General features: G+C 30.8%; 1 protein-coding gene across 2 annotated transcripts in view; it reads left to right on the top strand.

Moving 5' to 3' along the window:
- Nucleotides 1-17,903, top strand: part of LOC130664646 (uncharacterized) — a 143,630-nt gene that overhangs the window by 70,633 nt on the left and 55,094 nt on the right. For both annotated transcript variants that reach the window (XR_008989438.1, XR_008989437.1), the window contains exon 15: nt 14,770-14,903. The gene's annotated coding sequence lies outside the window, so the exon portion shown is untranslated. The remainder of the gene's footprint in view (nt 1-14,769; nt 14,904-17,903) is intronic.

The raw sequence follows: 17,903 nt of genomic DNA, 5'->3' as shown, positions 1-17,903 counted from the left end.
TTAGCTACAAAAAATATAAAAAAAAAGTGAAAAGAATAATAAAATATGAAAGAGCGAAATTCTGTTTTTCTAAAGATGAGTTTTCATAAAAGTACGAAAAGAAAAAAAATACGACGGAATAAATCCTTTAGTGTAAAAAAAAAAAACGTATTATCGTTTTATTATTATTATTTTTTATTTTTTTTTTCAATAGCATTTAAGCCTTCGACTTTACATATTTTTGGATTAGACTCTAAGGACGCATTTAACGATCGCTGATGGGGATGAAAAAAGAGGATTTTTGTCATGCATGACTCGTTCCACCTCAGCGTTTAGATTTGGTTGAAGGGTTAAGCTGGGGCTCTGCAGTACGATTTAGACCAAGCGTGAAACGAAGATGCTTGGAAATTTAAGTTCACACTTATACTAATATAAGATAGTCATGAAAACTTTCGTGTAGATTTAAAGAGAGTATTTTTGGTTCTTCTCGAATAGACGAAAACTCAAGGAAAATGTTTTTTCAAGAACGGCTTTCTTCGAAATGTCGATGCTGATAATATCATCGTGATATTGAATTTTTTTTTTTTTCAATAGTATATGGTATAAAGGAGAGAGAAGCTAATCTCGAGTTATGTGACATACTTTTATGACATACAGGAAAATTCCATATGTAGTTTTTCTAAAGTTTCTAAAGGGAAAAATTGAAATATAAATATGTATTTTTCAAAAATAAATATACAATCTGATTTTTAATGGTACTTGTAAAATTTGAACCTCATCAATGTCAATGTAAAAAAAAAAACAGTGTATGCTCACGCTATCTCGGTGTTGAAATTATATGTTAAATGTAACTCCCAAACGTAGCGATATTGAAATTTTTCGCGGTGTTAAGCTTGATATTTCTTATTCCACCGATAGTAAAATTGTCTTCATCTCAATTAATAATAAATTCGAAATTTCAACGAAATATTACTATTGTTTCTTTTTTGAAGATTTTAATTGTATATTACACACCAAGAGAGAAAAGAAGATGTACCTGAAAAACGGTACGTTTTTCGCGCAACGGAAATGAAAAATTTATGTAATTTGACTGCTTAAGAGATAGTTAATAGTGGCCCGCAATTTTCAGCTGACATACTAGTACGTATATGAGACATTTCAAAAATTTAGACCCAGTAGATTTTTTACTTTTCGTTTTGTTTTTTTTTTTCGTTTTACGATAAACGTTCCGATCTTCAGGTACACAAAAGAAAGATATTCTAACCCGCGTGTTTGCCTTCGACTCGGGTAAACAATTTTACACGCGGGTAAAAATGTCCTACTTTCTTCCCTAAGTGTATAATATACTATTTACTAGAGCATGCGCCATCCTTTCCTTAAACAGAGGCAAAAATTTAAACTTTCAGGTACAGATCTAATGAAAACTAGTTAACACACCACGGAAAAAGGTAGTATTTACCTTTGGCCCAGGTAGGCAAGTATACACGTGGGTTAAAATGTCCTACTTTCTTCCCTTAGTGTGTAATATACTATTTTACCATACCTGCACCGAAAGTTTAAATTTTGTCTTCTGTTAATGGATAGAATGGCGCATGCGCTAATATTGAACATTTGTTTTCTCGTAAAAGAAAAGAACGACTTTCTTCCTTCTAAACAGGGCAGTAAACTTTCAGGTGTAGGCCTGGTGAAAACCACTTATTTTTACAGTTTCGTAACAAATTACCCTCAGACAATATAACCCCGACAAAACAACCTGAACTAGAGTAACCTCGTAATAAAATAACCTGAATAAAAATACCTTTGCTATTAAATAATCTGCACAACATTAATTTTCAAGTACAAATTTCATCGTTATAGATTTATGTGAATTTTTTCAGGTTATTATTTTTCTAGTTATTTTATAACAAAGTTATTTTTTCAGGTTATTTTGTTACAAGCTTATTTTGTTCTAGGTTATCTTGTCGGAGTTATTTTGTCCGAGGGTAACCAGTCGTGGCACTTATTTTTACACCCTCAGACGCAGATCGGAGTTAATTTACTCCTTATATACACCGTTTAAACACCGGTTGCAACACCGCTAAGTAGTATCACTACACCGGTGCTTGGTAATGTTTACCATAAAACTTATCATGTTTATAAGTATTCAATTAATCAGCGAAAATTAATCATTACTGAAAAAATTTTATTTCAAATATTTCTACGCGAATAATTCTTCTATACAAAAAAAAACATTGTCTTCGTAAATTAAAAAACAATATTTTCCATTAACTATTTTCGTAACAGACGCTATTAATATCTGGAATGTAGACAATAATATTATTAAACCGGAATGTCGTGAATCCCTAGACGAGAATTGATTCTGTGTAATTTTCGTTTGAGGAAATAGGATATAGAGAGGAGACAATGCTTTCTGGTTCACTTGATGTCTGACAAACGTTGGATGATGCTCTTACGTATTGACCTAATTGTCTAAGGCGCCTAAGAATTGCTCCCTATAGGATATTTAAGATATAGCTACTATCATATAGACCCTGGTAATACAGCTCTTCAGTGCTCCTCTAGTGTTACTCGATTCAGGGGTTTCAATCTTACTCGAAAACATACAGTGATGTATCGCTCGGTTTAGAATTCCTGCTCTGGGATGCTACATCTAAAGATCCATATGGAAGCCTTTCCATCACATATACATATTAGTATGTCCTTAGCACAAGTTAACAAGGATCGTAAGACCGTAACTCTGTGATAACTTACTGGACTAATAGCTAAAGTTGTCTCAAAGATCCTTAGTTCGTTTGTTTGATGGATATACATATTATTCATACAACGACAAATGAATTCAACCGACCGCTTTCAGCCTAATTAATTTTATTCAAATCAATAAAACATTTATTTCTTCATCATCTTTTTGTTTTTAAAATAGATTTGAATGCCCGCTCATCGGAATTCGAAATTAAATATCAAAGATTAGTTATTCATAAAGCAAATAGTGAAATCGTTCAATTATGATTGGAAAATTATTCATTAATCCATTGTCACGTTCGTTTATTTGATGGAAAGTTTGAAAAAATGAAAAATAGTTTAATCTTTTTTACTTTGAATTTTTTATCATGCGATATCTCGATATTCCATTGGATTTAAAAGTGCACCGGGTGGCTATAATTTCTCTGCGCAGTTTATGGGAGCTGTGGGGTATCGAAAATCGCCAGCAAAGAGGTTAACGTGAATAAAATCCCTTGAGGTCCGTTATTCTTTTCTTCAGTTTGCATTTCTCCTTCTTCTATTCTCTGGTTATACTGCATACTCTACACTGCTTTACCTCAACTACTGATACTCGCAAGTTTCAGGATGTTTCAAGGGACTCGTCTGTCGTGAGAGAAAGCAGATACATTTCCCACATGTTTCCCTTGTGCGATAAACTCCGTAGACGCGGGTGATACTGTACCCTACCCAATTCGTTTCCTTTTACTCTTCACTTACGACACAAAACCTACGCCACAATTCGGCCTGAATCTTTAATCCGTTTCCAGCGCCCCAAGCAAGAGGCAGAGCGAATTTCCGGTGGGAAATCGAAATCGGTTAGCGATCCACTTAGACAACTTTGTTGGAACTCTGAAAGCAAGAGACGAAATTTTTTCGCTGACGCTTGTCCGCATTTTTTATTTCCTTTTTTTTACACACATTCTTTGGGGTAAAAAATGAGCTGTTTTAAATTGTGTCTGTAGATAGATACGAACAGAAATACGATAATTTATGAACTTAAAACGATTGAAAAATTGCTCGTTCTCGTGCTTAAATTTTATTCCTAGATCGAGATTAGGTTATTTATCCTTTTAAGGCGTTTTTTGATTTTTCGTTAAGATATTTTGACAATTTATATCCTTTTGTTGTGTTTAAGTCTCATTTTATTTCTTTAAAAAATATATATTACATTTTTCGATTGTCAGAATCGCGATTATTCTTGAAAATTTAAGGAAATCGCTATGAACATTAAGATTAAGATTTTTTAGCTCAAAATAAACCATCTGACAATTATTTTATTTTTTTTCTTTATTATCTTTAACTCTCCATAATAACACTACAGTCGGACCTCGTTATAAGACTATGCGTTATAAGACTCTTCCCCTCAATTTTTGGAAAGTCGCTCGGAACACTTCTCCCACCAATAACTCAATAAAATTTTGCGCCGAAACCTCGCTATAAGACTAACGAACAGTACGATGAAAGTTGAGGTAAAATGTACGGACATATAGATTGTAGATTAAGAAATTTATTTTCATAAAGAATACTTACAATTTCGTGGTTTCATATAATTGATTAAGGGAAAAGAACGAAAAAATTCTCTTTTTTTATGATTATACATAAAATAGATGCACATAAAACGCAAAACGGCAATAGTCTTATAGTGAGGCTAGGGCTCCACATCGTCAAGCACGACAGTGGAAAACCTCGATTCTAAGATTTTTTTCCCTACAGCTCCGAACTAGTCTTATAACGAGGTCCGACTGTAGGGGAGTAAGGGGCAAAACGGGGTACTTAAAGAAATACTAAGTTTTTGAAGACCCAAATACGCTAAATATTTTTTTTCTTAATGATATCTAAAGTAAGTAGAAGAAATTTTCAGTTGCGATAAAAAAAAAAAGTAAAAAAAAAATTTCTGGATATTAAATTAATTTGAATAAATTCTTATGTAAGTAATTTAGAGTATAGGTACCATTTTTGGCCACTTTAGGGTCAGTTTTGGACACTTGAAAAATTTGAATAAATGAATTTGTAAAAGGTGCAATGACAAAATAAATTTTTTAAATGTATTCAAAGATTCTTTTAACCCGCTATGAAACTGGAAATTTCATTTGATACTTTTTCATCAATTAAAATAAAACATCAAATGTCCAAAAATTGAGCCGTGGCCAAAAATGGTACCTCTACCCTATATGAAGAACAATGACATTTTATACAATTATTGTATGCAAAGGAAGAAGAAAAACTTTCCGACAGTTTTTATCATAAAACATAAGTCATTAATATTTTCCGACTGACAGTCGATTTTTGAAAAAGTTTAACAAAAAAATTCAAAATAATGCTTAATTATATTTACAAAATTTTTTTTGGAATTGATCAATTTAAAGAACATTAAAAAAATATAACTTTTTTTATAAAATTTTGGGGGTACCCCGTGTTACCCACCCTACCCCGTTTTGCCCACCCCCTTCCCCTATATGATATTTTGATGTATAAAATGTCACTTATTAACTTGTCAATCTTGTATTTCAATCTTCATTTTATTTTCCACAATAAATTGATCTTTATTATACTTATTATGATTACAATCAATATAGGTTTATGAATATAGTTACACCTTAATGTTATTTTCCACGTAATGAACGACTAGATAAAATCATTTATAGCACCTGCTATAAAGAATAGTCACAAAAAAAACGAACAAAAAAATTAATAGGCTTTTTCTAACCTGATTACATCTAACAAAATTCGTCCACCGGTAAATGAAGAGAATGACAAAAAATAAAAGACATTTTTTCTAATTTTTATCAGTAAGATTAAAATTCATTTTAGAAACTTTATAATCCCATCTTGGCATTAAAAACAGAGTTAACCCAAATCTTCAAGTAGTTTTTATTATCTAGATCTTTTAATTGCAATATTCCATGACTGAAATCTTGAAATCATAAAAAAATTTTGTTTTTTAATTGGAAGCCAAAGTATATATACATATATATTATCATAAAGATCTCATTTATTCTTTTCTATTCATCGTCTTCGAAATTGCCTGGTCTTCTAGACGAGGATTCTATGAGTTCACGTGCAATAACTGAGAAGATCGCGGATAACGAGACTCCTAGCGAGATTAACCCCCATCTTCGCTGTTTCCTTACCTCAACGACTATCACCCGCCTTTCTAGTAGCTTGATGGTGAGTAAAGGGATGTACGAGAAGAGAACATGCTGAACTCGATGAATATATATATCTATATATTAAGATATAGATATATAGTAATATAAAGTATAATAACGTGTGGCGAATCCGGAAAGCTGAGTAGAGTAGAGTAGGAAGATCAGCCGGATCATAATATCGTGACATGGCGTCTCGGTAATTCGATATAACTCGTTACGACATCAGACGTCATTTTATAGGTGAGACACGACCCTTCAAATATATATAAACTCAATCCTAAATTAATCCTTGAGAACTTGACACTCAATTCCCCAGCTAACATTCATTTATAATTAGTAACCGACAGTGGTTCAAAATTAGTTACTTCAATAAAGTGATCATGAGACCCATTGCAATAGTCCGATTTCTGAAGGAATCTACCTGAAAATAGTTCTGATTCCGATGCTAGAATGGTAACTATTACTGTGTGAATTTGCTGAAAAAAATCTTTGGAATTGTGGCAAAAACATGAGTGGTAGCTCATTCGATGCGGAATCAAATGTCGAGCAAGATGTATTTTTTATTTTTTTTATTCATCAAAATTTCAATTTTTTAATTCCAAAAAACATAAACAAAATAAAGAATCTTAGCTTTTTGTTAATAACTCTATAACTATAAGCGATATCGAATATCTATAAAAGATCTTTAAAGAGGAGGAAATTTCTGCAAAAAAGTCTCGACTCCCGAAACTTTAGCTCCATAAACAATAATTTTTATTTTATGTTTAAAATCAGATTCCGCGCGGCTGCTGTCTTACTCTAACCTCAACGTGCCAATGTGACAGCAGCCGCGCGGAATCCGATTTTAAACACAGGATTTTCACAAAAATCTTCGTTGCTATTAACATAGTAATGGTTACCATTCTAGCATAGGAATCAGAACTATTTTTTTCTCTCCGTGTATTTTTTTAAAATCTCTAATGACTAAAAAATATATTATTTTCAAGAAAAATACAAGTAACTAAAAATTATACGTTTCAAAATATTTTTTTCAAATTTTTTATCTTAAGTAATTTTTTTTTGCCGAGCATTATAAAAATAAATAATTTTTTAAAAATTCAAATCAATCACTGCTCAATTAACAATCAAATTTATGAACAAAAAAAAAAACTACCCAAGTTACCCTACATTTCCATGTGCTCTTTTAAAATTTTATTTTACAAAAAATTTTTGGGTCCTCTCTTACTTATTAGACGACCCATTTTGCCTTCTTCTTCTTTAACCCACCATTATTTTCATACATTTGAAATTATTTAAACTCTGCAGAAGTTTTTTTTATCAATACTTAAATTAAGGCTTTGGTTCTTCATAAATTTTATTTTTAATATTCAAAATTGATTCGTAAATTTGTTGTGAAAAAAAAAAGAAAATGATTATAAGAAAAATATTTTCTGTCAGATTTTTAACAAATGAAGAAATAAACTATGACATTTGTCCAGGTTGTTAACTAAAGATTTAAAAAACTGACGAATCCGCAGATTATTTGAGCGAAACAATTTACGAGTAGCATAGTCCATTAAAGCTTTTGTGTGCCCGGGTATAAATATATCCTGCAAATAAACAGACCCATGACCACAGTCTGAATAACTTTCTCGACTCGAGGGCTGTTTGAAGAGTAAGAGGGAAGATGGACGAGAAGGGTGAGGGTTCAGAAAGAAGTAGGACCATGTCCGGGATATCGATCCTGGCACCAAGACATTATTTCTGAGTAAATTAAACCTTCAGGTTGCCTCTAGATATACTCAAAGAACTCACCCCAGTACTTGTACATACAAACTTATATTGTGATCTTTAGGGAAGTCTTGTGTCTCAAAAAAGGTCGTTATCCTTTATCCACTTTCTCAACTTGGTTTCCGGTTCTCTATTGCCTGTTATCGCACCTACTATGACCCTTACGATGAAATCACCTCTTTATTGTGTTGGAAAAAATAAAGATTTTGAATAACTTTTATTTTTTAACATCACTACCCTCTAAAAATCGAGGGTTAATTGGGATTTTTTGTGACCGGAGTGATTTCGGATTGACGCTGATTTTATTTCAATTCGTATTTACTCTGGTCCAGAGTTTTAATACTTGAAAAAACATTTATTTAATAGAAATAACTCTTTTATGTAAAATGTATTCATTTTGAAGAATAATTGATTCAGGTAGATTACAAAAAATTTGCGTAGTGGACGCGGATTAAATCCAGAGTGAATGTGGAGCGGATGACTGTTTATTTATTTAATCCCCCGGAGTGAAATTTACTCCGAATGGGAGTTTATTTTAATATTTAAACTCCGAATCAGAGTGATTGTGGACTTAATTAAAATCTAGAGCACTCCGAAATCACTCTACTGAAAAGAGAATCTCCCTATTTACTCCGTGACATAGTTTTTATGGGAATATTTGATATTTCGGTACAACATAAAACGTTATCTCGTGGTAGGGTTGATAAAAGTTACACGAAAAAAAATGAACTATATAAATTGAGAATGACAAGAAATATAATGACAAAGTGATCAGTAAATACCATCATTCTAAATAGTAATTTTTTCGTTTATAATTTAAACGTGAGTAATTACAGAATAAGTATGAGAATTTATTGTCTATGTGAGAAAAATTGCTATTTGAACTTTAAAAATCGTAACTGATACTTAGAAAATAGACGACACGTATCATAAAATTTACTACTTGAATGTTAAAATTCCCCATATTGACAACCGGGTTCCGGGTTATAATTTCAAATAGTAATTTTTAAAGTTTTTTTTTTCGTGTATGACAGTTTGTCAAAATGAAAAGTCTATTTCTTTAAATTCATAAGCGTAAAAATTTTCATTATCTGCTGCTTATAATTTTTAATAGTTTATTCCCGCATGAAAATATCATACATGGTAAACATATATTAAAAAATATATGTTACAGATATAAATATATATGTGACAATACATGAAATCTTATATAGAACTATATATAGATTTTGGCTGATTTTATTATATTTTTATATATGTTTTCCCTCATATGATTTCATATATTTCCGTATAACTTCAATATATTATTTATATATTTGAAAACTTATAATTTTAATATATTCAAAAATAAATGTTATTTATATATGGAAACAAATAAGAATACATATAATAATATATATAATTCATCATTATATGGCTCGATAAATAGAACCATAGAAGTCACCCCATATATGTAAGAATAAATAAAATCTATTCTTTTCTGTCTTCCTCTCTCTGTTATAAGATTCAAACATTGTGTTCAGAATATATATATATATATATATATATATATATATGTGTGCTAGCTTACAAATTTACATATATGATTATAAATATATATAATACATGCATTAACTTATAAACTTACGCATATAATTAATTATATCAAAACTTGCTCTGTTGTATGTAAGAAAATATATATCGTTTTAGGCCACTTATATGGTTCCATATTGATTACATATTTTTCCATATATATTTATCATATATGGTATTTTCATGCGGGTTGTGTGACGAGGAATGAAACAAAACGATTTCAGACCAGAGTGAAGTTGGCTGACAAATCGTGTTTCATCCTGAATTACACACTACATTTTCCAACGAATAGAAATAGTATGTGATTTCTAAAAATTATTGCTGAGTACGTGAGATAAACTATTTCTGAATGCAGATATTCAAATTTAAATTTAGAAAGAGAAAAACAATTAAAGTGATGAATAATAATTTTTTGGAGAGTATCTGAGACTAAGAGCCAACATGGCAATGGTACTTGGTAATTATTCTAAAGGGTTGTTCTTGCGATGGAACCTTGTCTTGGAGTAATAAACCCGATAGAGAGGCGGCGGTGTGACGGGGACATGATCTGGTGGGTACCAGATGGTGTCGACACTGATCGAGAGTTCAGACTCTGGTGCTCATGTACTTTAGGTTTTATATAACATCCCTTGGATGTTTCCAAGTCACTTGCCTACTCTTTGGGGAATCACTCTTCCTTTTTATTGTCCTTTCTTTCTTTTTTATTATCCACAAAAGTTTATGGCCTCATTGTCCTATTGACATATCCAACATACTTGCCGACTTAATTTTTTATTATTCCTATATACTTTATCATTCCTTTATACGAACGCTATGGGTATTTTGTAAGACATTTTATTCTACTGTTTTCAATTGGAATATACTATATTTTTTACACTAATTCTACTTATCTTTAGGCACTCCGGGAATAATCAATATTGATACTACACGGTTAGAAATTTTGTGTATTTATGTTAAAAAATTATTTGGTTTAATTTTTTGTGGTGATTTTCAACTCGGAAATCTGTTAATTCAACACAAACCGATTGTGTTATTTTACTTTAACTGATTTTTTATGTTAAATGATTAGAAAATCTGTAATGTAACAAATTTCTTGTGTTATTTGAAAATTAACACGAAATTTGTGGTGTTTAGCTAAACATTCCCGCGCATTTCTTCATTACTACAACTAAGCAAAGCATTGTACCAGCATTGTCTGTAAGGAAACTTGGATTATAATTGATTTACAATTAAATATAATCATAGATAACTTAAATATTTCCATGATCAGGTTCAATGATTTTTTTATTCTCATTTTACGCGAGAATAATTCATAACTCCGCTTTTTAGAAAAATCACTGAAAATCGAACTAATTGCTTGCTAAATTGACATCAGTTGTACTAACGGTAGATCAGTATACTTGAGTTGGTTAGATTATGTGCTTATATTTATTAGTTAATTTTAACACGAAAAGTGTTTAATTTACAAAAATTTTCTGTACTCTCTTAATTTGAATCAGTGATAAATCCACTGGTTCATTCAGTGAGTAAAAAAGTCACTGGTGAATCAGTGAGATTCAAAGTTGTTCACTGGTAAACCATGCAGTGAGTATTGGGTTCACTGATTCAAACCAGTGAAAAATTTAAGTACCTCGAGTGTCCGTTGTCAACAGCGACCTATGATTTGTATAACCCGATGTTTGTTTATTAATGTCGATTGAATTAATTAATACATTTCAAGTTAAATTGTGACCCTATTATTGCATTTTCTATTTTACATAAATTATATTATGTTTTTAATTTAAGCTATCCTCCAAGCCTTGATAATTTGTATAATTTAATCGACCATTATATTTGTAAAATTTCAAAGAAAGTTCGAATGCAATTTCTTTTTTCCACATTAATTTGAATAATTTTAATACGGTTAATGTAATGAAAGTTGGATACAGTAAATTTGCGTGAATATCTTTTTAATTTATTCATTTTACGTAAATAATCATGCCCTATATGTATAAGTTGGGTTATGATGAAAGTTATATCAGCTCACTGTTAAATCAGTGAAACTCACTGGTGAATCAGTGGAAATTCTCACTGATAAATCAGTGACTTTTATGTCCGCCATTAAAATTCACTGATTTACCAGTGAAGTTCACTGAGTAACCAGTGGGATTAAATGGCCGCCAAGACCACTGGTTGGATCAGTGAGTTTTACTAGTTAACCAGTGAGATTTCACTGGCGAACCAGTGGAATTCCACTGATTCAAATTAAGAGAGTAAAAATAACAAATTTTGTGTTCAATTATTTAACATAAAATTTGTGTTAAAGATCAACACAAAAGCACTGTGTTGAATTAACACTAAAGATTGTGTAGACTGACTGCAACACACGATTTGTGTTAAATTTAACACAAAATATGAAGCAAAGTCCCTATAATATTCGTTAAAATATAAACTAACAATAATTTTTCAGTTTATGATTTAATGTAATTATAAACCGATTAATCTTCTACATCGTAATTAGTCTATCGGTCTTCGTTATCGCACTAATAAAGGAAATTTCCTTCTGGATTTCCTCTAAAAGATTAGTGAAATGATTGGCGTTAAAATTCTCAGGTGTAATCGATGGCGTCACTTCTTCTTCGATCCTTTGTCACTAGAAAGGCTAAAATTGAGGCTGTGACTCTGTCTAATAAAAAATAGATTGAACGTTGACGTTAGGACGTTAGACCAATAAGTCTTTTTTTTAGAAACTATCGACATGTTCAATGAAAAGAAAAAACAGAGAAGAGAGAAATGAAATAAAGTAAAATAAAAAAAATTCATACTCCTTTGTCTTTGTCTCTGGAGAAAATACTTACGTAGCTTTTTTCATCAGGATATTGAGGTCACAAAATTAATTTCAAGACTTTAATAAATACTTGAAAGACTTTGTGTAATAAAGAAAAAAAATTGTTTTCATTTAATGAAATAATTTTCTTTTGAATTTAAAATTAATTTATTAATTTTCTGCTAAAACAATGTTTTTTTATTTTTTTAATTAAGGAAATATTGACTCTATTTAATATTTAGAAGAGAGCTATGCAAAATATACTCGGGAATATTCAAACCTTTATATACTTTTATTCATATTTTCAGCATAATAGTCAAGGTTAATTTTCTTTTTTTAGAATATTTCGTTCTCAGACAATAATAATAATAAATATAAACGCTATTGTTAAATGTTTAGACTAAAAAAATGGGAGTGATTACGGATTTTATTTAGATCCGAATTAACTCCGTCGAAGTTCCGGAGTATTTGTAAAAATCACTCCGCATACGGAATAAATGAGGAGTCTATTTTTTAGCGGAATGATTTCGGAGTGATCTAGATTTTACTATGTGAAAAATTTTTGAGCGAATGACTGCGTAATTGCTTAATTCCCTTAAAGTAAAATTTACTCCGAAGAAGAGTTTATTTTAAACCTTGAAACATCAAACCAGAGTGAGTGCAGATTTAAAAAAAATCCAGAACACTCCGAAGTTACCCAGCTAGAGAAAGAAACTCCATATTTACTCCGTATGCGAAGTGATTTTTTCTATAACTTCGAAGCTCCATCCATGTAAAAAAAATTTGTCCCAAAAAGATTCTAAAAAAGTTCTGCATGTGGAGCTTCTAAAAATGAGACAGATTAGAACTTCGAATGGAACTTTTTTGGAACATTAGTAATTCTGATGGTAAAAAAAAAGTTTTTATGAGCAAATTTAGAGTAAGAAAAGGAGGTTTTTGGAACTTTTTTGGAATTTTTTATGGACGTTTTTTTTTAGTTTTATAAAAAATTCCAAGTAGTGATTTTTGAACTATTTTAGCATGTTTCGAGAACGTCTTTAGTCTACAAAAGATGCAAAAGTAGTGATTTTGGAATGTCTTTTTTAGTCCATAAAAAAGTCAAAAGTGGTAATTCTGTAACTTTTTAGGAATTTCCATATAAAATTCCACAAAAGTTCCCAAAACGTCCTTTTTTGACTCTAAATTTGCTCATAACAACTTTTTTTCTACACGGAAAGAAAATTATGGCAGCGGTTCCCATAATTTTGTGAAATTTTTTCCTATACCATCATAGGAATTACGACCATAAATTATGGGAGCGGTTCCTATAATTATAGGAATGTTTCCCATAATTATAGGAATAGTTCCTATAATTATGGGAATGATACCCATAACACTATAGAAATGATTCTTATAATTATAGGAATGGTTCCTATAATTTATAGGAATACTTTCTATAATATTATAGGAACCATTCCCATACTATTATGGGAATGATTCCTATAATAGTATGGGAACTATTCCCATAATATTATGGGAATGATTCCCATATTATCATGAAAAAATTAATTTCAAGAAGTGTGGTAATCACTTCTACAATACACAGAAATATTATTAAACATAAAAACAAAAATTTAAACATTGAAAAAAAAAATCGTATTTGGCAAAAAATCATTAAAATTTTTAACAAGAATTTTTTGTCAGCACAAAACATTCAAGAAAATTCAAATTTTGGGAAATTTCTACACTATTGTGCAAAAAAAAATTTTTATGATATTATAGGGATGGTTCCCATAATATTATGGGAACCATTCCCATAATGGTATGGGAACCATTCCCATATCATTATGGGAACCATTCCCATAATGGTATGGGAACAATTCTCATACTATTATGGGAATGGTTCCCATAATATATGGGAACCATCCCTATAGTAGTATAGGTACTATTCCCATACCATTATGGGAACCATTCCCATAATGCATAGCAAAACTTCCCATAATTTTCTTTCCGTGTACCATCGAAATTACTAACGTGTCGAAAAAGATCTATTCGAAGTTCTAATCTGTCTCATGTTTAGAAGTTCCACATGCGAAACTTTTTTGGAATCTTTTTGGAACGAATTTTTTTGACACGGGCGAGTGACGGCGTGAATCCGGAGTGAATGTGGAGCGAATGACTGCGTATTTAATTAATTCCCTTGGAGTAAAATTCACTCCGAAGGGAAGCTTATTATAATTTTGAAACTCCGGTTCGCAGTTAAATTAACTTCTAACGGGAGTTTATTTTTATATTAAAACACTGAACCCAAGTGAGTACAGATTTAAAAAATATCCAGATCACTCCGAAATCACTCCGCTGAAAAATAAACTCTCTCTTTACTTCACATACGCAGTGATTTTTTTTTAAACTTCGAAACTCCGAATGACGGAGCGAATCCGGATTCAAGTAAAATCCGAATTCACCCCTGATTTTTTGCAGTGTATTTCCATCCGCGTTTACTCTGATTCGGACTTTTAATATTAAAATAAACTCTCCGGAGTAAATTTTACTCCGAGATCGAATATATAAACAGTCATTCTTTCCTGATTTAATCAGGGTTCACTCCGCAATTTTCATATAATGTATTAATAAAAAAATCGAAATATTTGATTCTTATTTTGTTTCATTTCCTGAGCAAAGTAAATGGTAATCACGAATAAGAACTTAATAGTCACGACACAAGAGTAACCCTCGTTTTATTTTCTGTTTTAGATTTGTAAAACGACAATCGAGCAAGCCACCCTCTTTATATTGTCGGTGACAACGACATACCTATCTACGTACCTATTTACTTCCGCTACAAACTTCCCCTCACAGTGAGTTTGAGAACATTGTGAATTCGTGAGGTGAGTAACCGACTAACACGCTTTGTTTTAATTAACAATCTAAAGAAAAAACCAAACTCATTCTTTTAAAACTTTTATTTTTACAAAAACAAACACAGAAAAAAAAATATCTAAATAAACAAAAATAACACGACGAGGTAAATCAAATAATTGAATAGCAATCATCCATTTAGGAATTTATTTGTCGAGGGTGAAACTTTTTCAGTTGGAAAATTAATTCAAACCACTTCACTTCCCTATTTTATTATCATTTTTATTTTTTTCTTCTTCTTTTAAGATTTTTTTTTCCTTCTATTTCATCTACAGCTTTCATTATTATTTTTTTTTTGTTCTCACAATGAAAACTATCCCGACTTTTCACCTGGGTTGGATAAAGGATATAAGAGAAAATGAAATTAGTCCAGGGGAATGTCGGATTTGCTGCGAATGCTCGTCGCCACGTGGAATTTCAATGGGATACCACGGCTCCCCGACGTGGTGCAATCTCGAGGATGCCAAGCTTTCTATTCTCTCCTCTCTCTCACTCACTTTTGCCCCCATAATTGCACTCACTCATCCCACTTCCTACTTTAACTCTTTAAATCGAGTTTCGGATTTATTATGGACTCCGATAATTATAATTACGGATTCTGTTTAAGCCTCAGTTTAAATCTATATCTAAATCTTATATGACTATTGATTATTTTAACCGTTTAAATTTTAATACCAACATTTAGGATGATGAGTTTTACTAGGAATCATTTGGCTGATTGAGTTTAAAAATAAATTATTGTGAGTACAACTTTCTGCGTCTGAAGTTACGATAAAGCTTTTAGTCTCAAGGCCATTTACCAGAAAATACTACTGTCTGATAGCAGATTTACTTATTTCCCTTTGTTTTGTGAAAACTTTATTCATGTTTAAATTTGTTTATCTATTATTACACAGGCTACTTTTAAATAAATGTAAGGGAAGGGGGAAGAAGAGGGGTAAAATAACCTTTGGGGGGTGGAATTAACTGTAGGAGATTTATCATAAAATATAGTTTTAAAAATACATATGAGACCCTTGAGAATTTTTTAAAAAACTGTATGGAAAATAAAATTCATATCATCAACTTTCGGGAATTTTATTTTAACGTTAAAAGTTTTCGAAATTTTCAAGTAATTCGAAGTATTTGAAAATTTTCCAGTAGTTTGTAAACTTTCCTATAATTCGAAACCTTTCAAATTCTTGAATATTCAAGTGATTCGAAATCTTTCGAAGTATTCGTAAATTTTCCAGTAGTTCGTACATTTTTGAAGTATTCCTAAATTTTCCAGAAGTTTGTAATTTTTCGTATAATTCGAAACCTTTAGAAGTATTCGTTAATTTTCCAGTAGTTAGTAAATTTTCGTTTAATTCGAAACCTTTCAAATTATTCGTGAATATTCAAGTGATTCGAAACCTTTCGAAATATTCGTTAATTTTCCAGTAGTTCGTACATATTTTAAATATCCCTAAATTTTCCAGTAGTTTGTAATTTTTCGTGCAATTCAAAACCTTTCGAAGTATTCGTTAATTTTCGAGTAACCCGAAACCTTTCGAATTACTCGAAAATTTTCTTTTGAATGATTTAAAGTTGTAATATTTTTTCCAATAATTTATTTCGTCCACGGTAAATAGAACTCAGACACGAATCTACGAGATAATTACTTTTAGTGACTTTAAAAAACTAACCTTTTTACCAAAAACTGTATATTCGAAAGCTGATCCGAATTTCAGATTCGAATCGGATAATTCGATTCAAATACGATCTGCACACCTTTATTATTAATTAATAAAATAACGCATGTTGCGAATAACCATAGAAATCTTAATCGAATATTATATAATGATATCTATGATTATTTCTTCAGTCTAGATTATCTACAGTATAATTGCATAATGGTAGCTATTAGAATACACAAGATCCGCGCGTGTATATTTTGCACGAAAGGAAGTTCTGAACTTATTGTAGGCAACTTTCTCCCTTATGTTCTACCCCGTAACTAATGTAAGCTTGACGTCACACTATACCGAGTTACTAATTTTATGCAACGAGAGCGACAGGTCAATGTTGAGCAGAATATAACTTCTCTATACACAGAGTATTTGCCTTAACTTATTTGTTCTCAGCTCGTATATCCCAATCGTTAAATCGTTAACGATTGTAACGACCTCCCTCCGTGACTTTGTCTCTCTGGAATATGTTTGCTTAGAAGTTACACGGCGATAACAATAACTACAATTATACATTGTTATGAACTTGGTTTAAATTGTCACACTTTTAATCATTCATGTATTCAATTTATCATGTTGTTGCAATTGTATTTATCACAAATTTTAATTTGCTGTCACAGTTTATAATCGTATCTGGTATCTCAAATTATAAACTAAAATGTCTACTGTCATTCATAAGAAAAGGACAACACAATGTCCAATGAGTAAATGTCAGTTTTCGTTGTCTGGTAGATTGCGAGGGAAATTCAATTTTCGTCACCCAACAGAACGGAAATCAATTTAACGAGTTAGCCCAATTGCGTTATGTAGAACAAAGAAGATATGAATATTCATCGTATCTTGGGTGAAATACTCAACAGTCTAATTTACTAGTCATTTTTCACTCCTTAACTATTTATTATATTTGTATAACTTATATATTATAATTATAATTTTAGCTCATTTTAATAATGACTGATAAAAATTTTGGTTTTAGTCAAGAAATTTGATAGAGTATTTACAGAAAATAAGGATTTCTTGGCGCAAATAATTTTTACTTGACTCAAAAAATTTTTTTTATTATCAATGAAAACAAAAATTTTTTGTGGGATGAAAAACAATTTCTTGCACTGAGAGAAAAAACTGGTTTTCTGAACCATAAAAAACATAGTTCAATGAAGCCTCCACTATTACCCTCAGTTCAGATAACTAATATATAGTTGTAAAATGTACGATGATGTCATAGTTGTTTTAACTGTGTTATAGTTCAATGAACAATGA

The sequence above is a fragment of the Microplitis mediator genome, chromosome 3 (genome assembly GCF_029852145.1).
Source record: "Microplitis mediator isolate UGA2020A chromosome 3, iyMicMedi2.1, whole genome shotgun sequence".
NCBI lineage: Eukaryota > Metazoa > Arthropoda > Insecta > Hymenoptera > Braconidae > Microplitis > Microplitis mediator.
The sequence above is the reverse complement of the archived record's forward strand: the minus strand, read 5'-3'. Positions and strand labels throughout refer to the sequence as shown.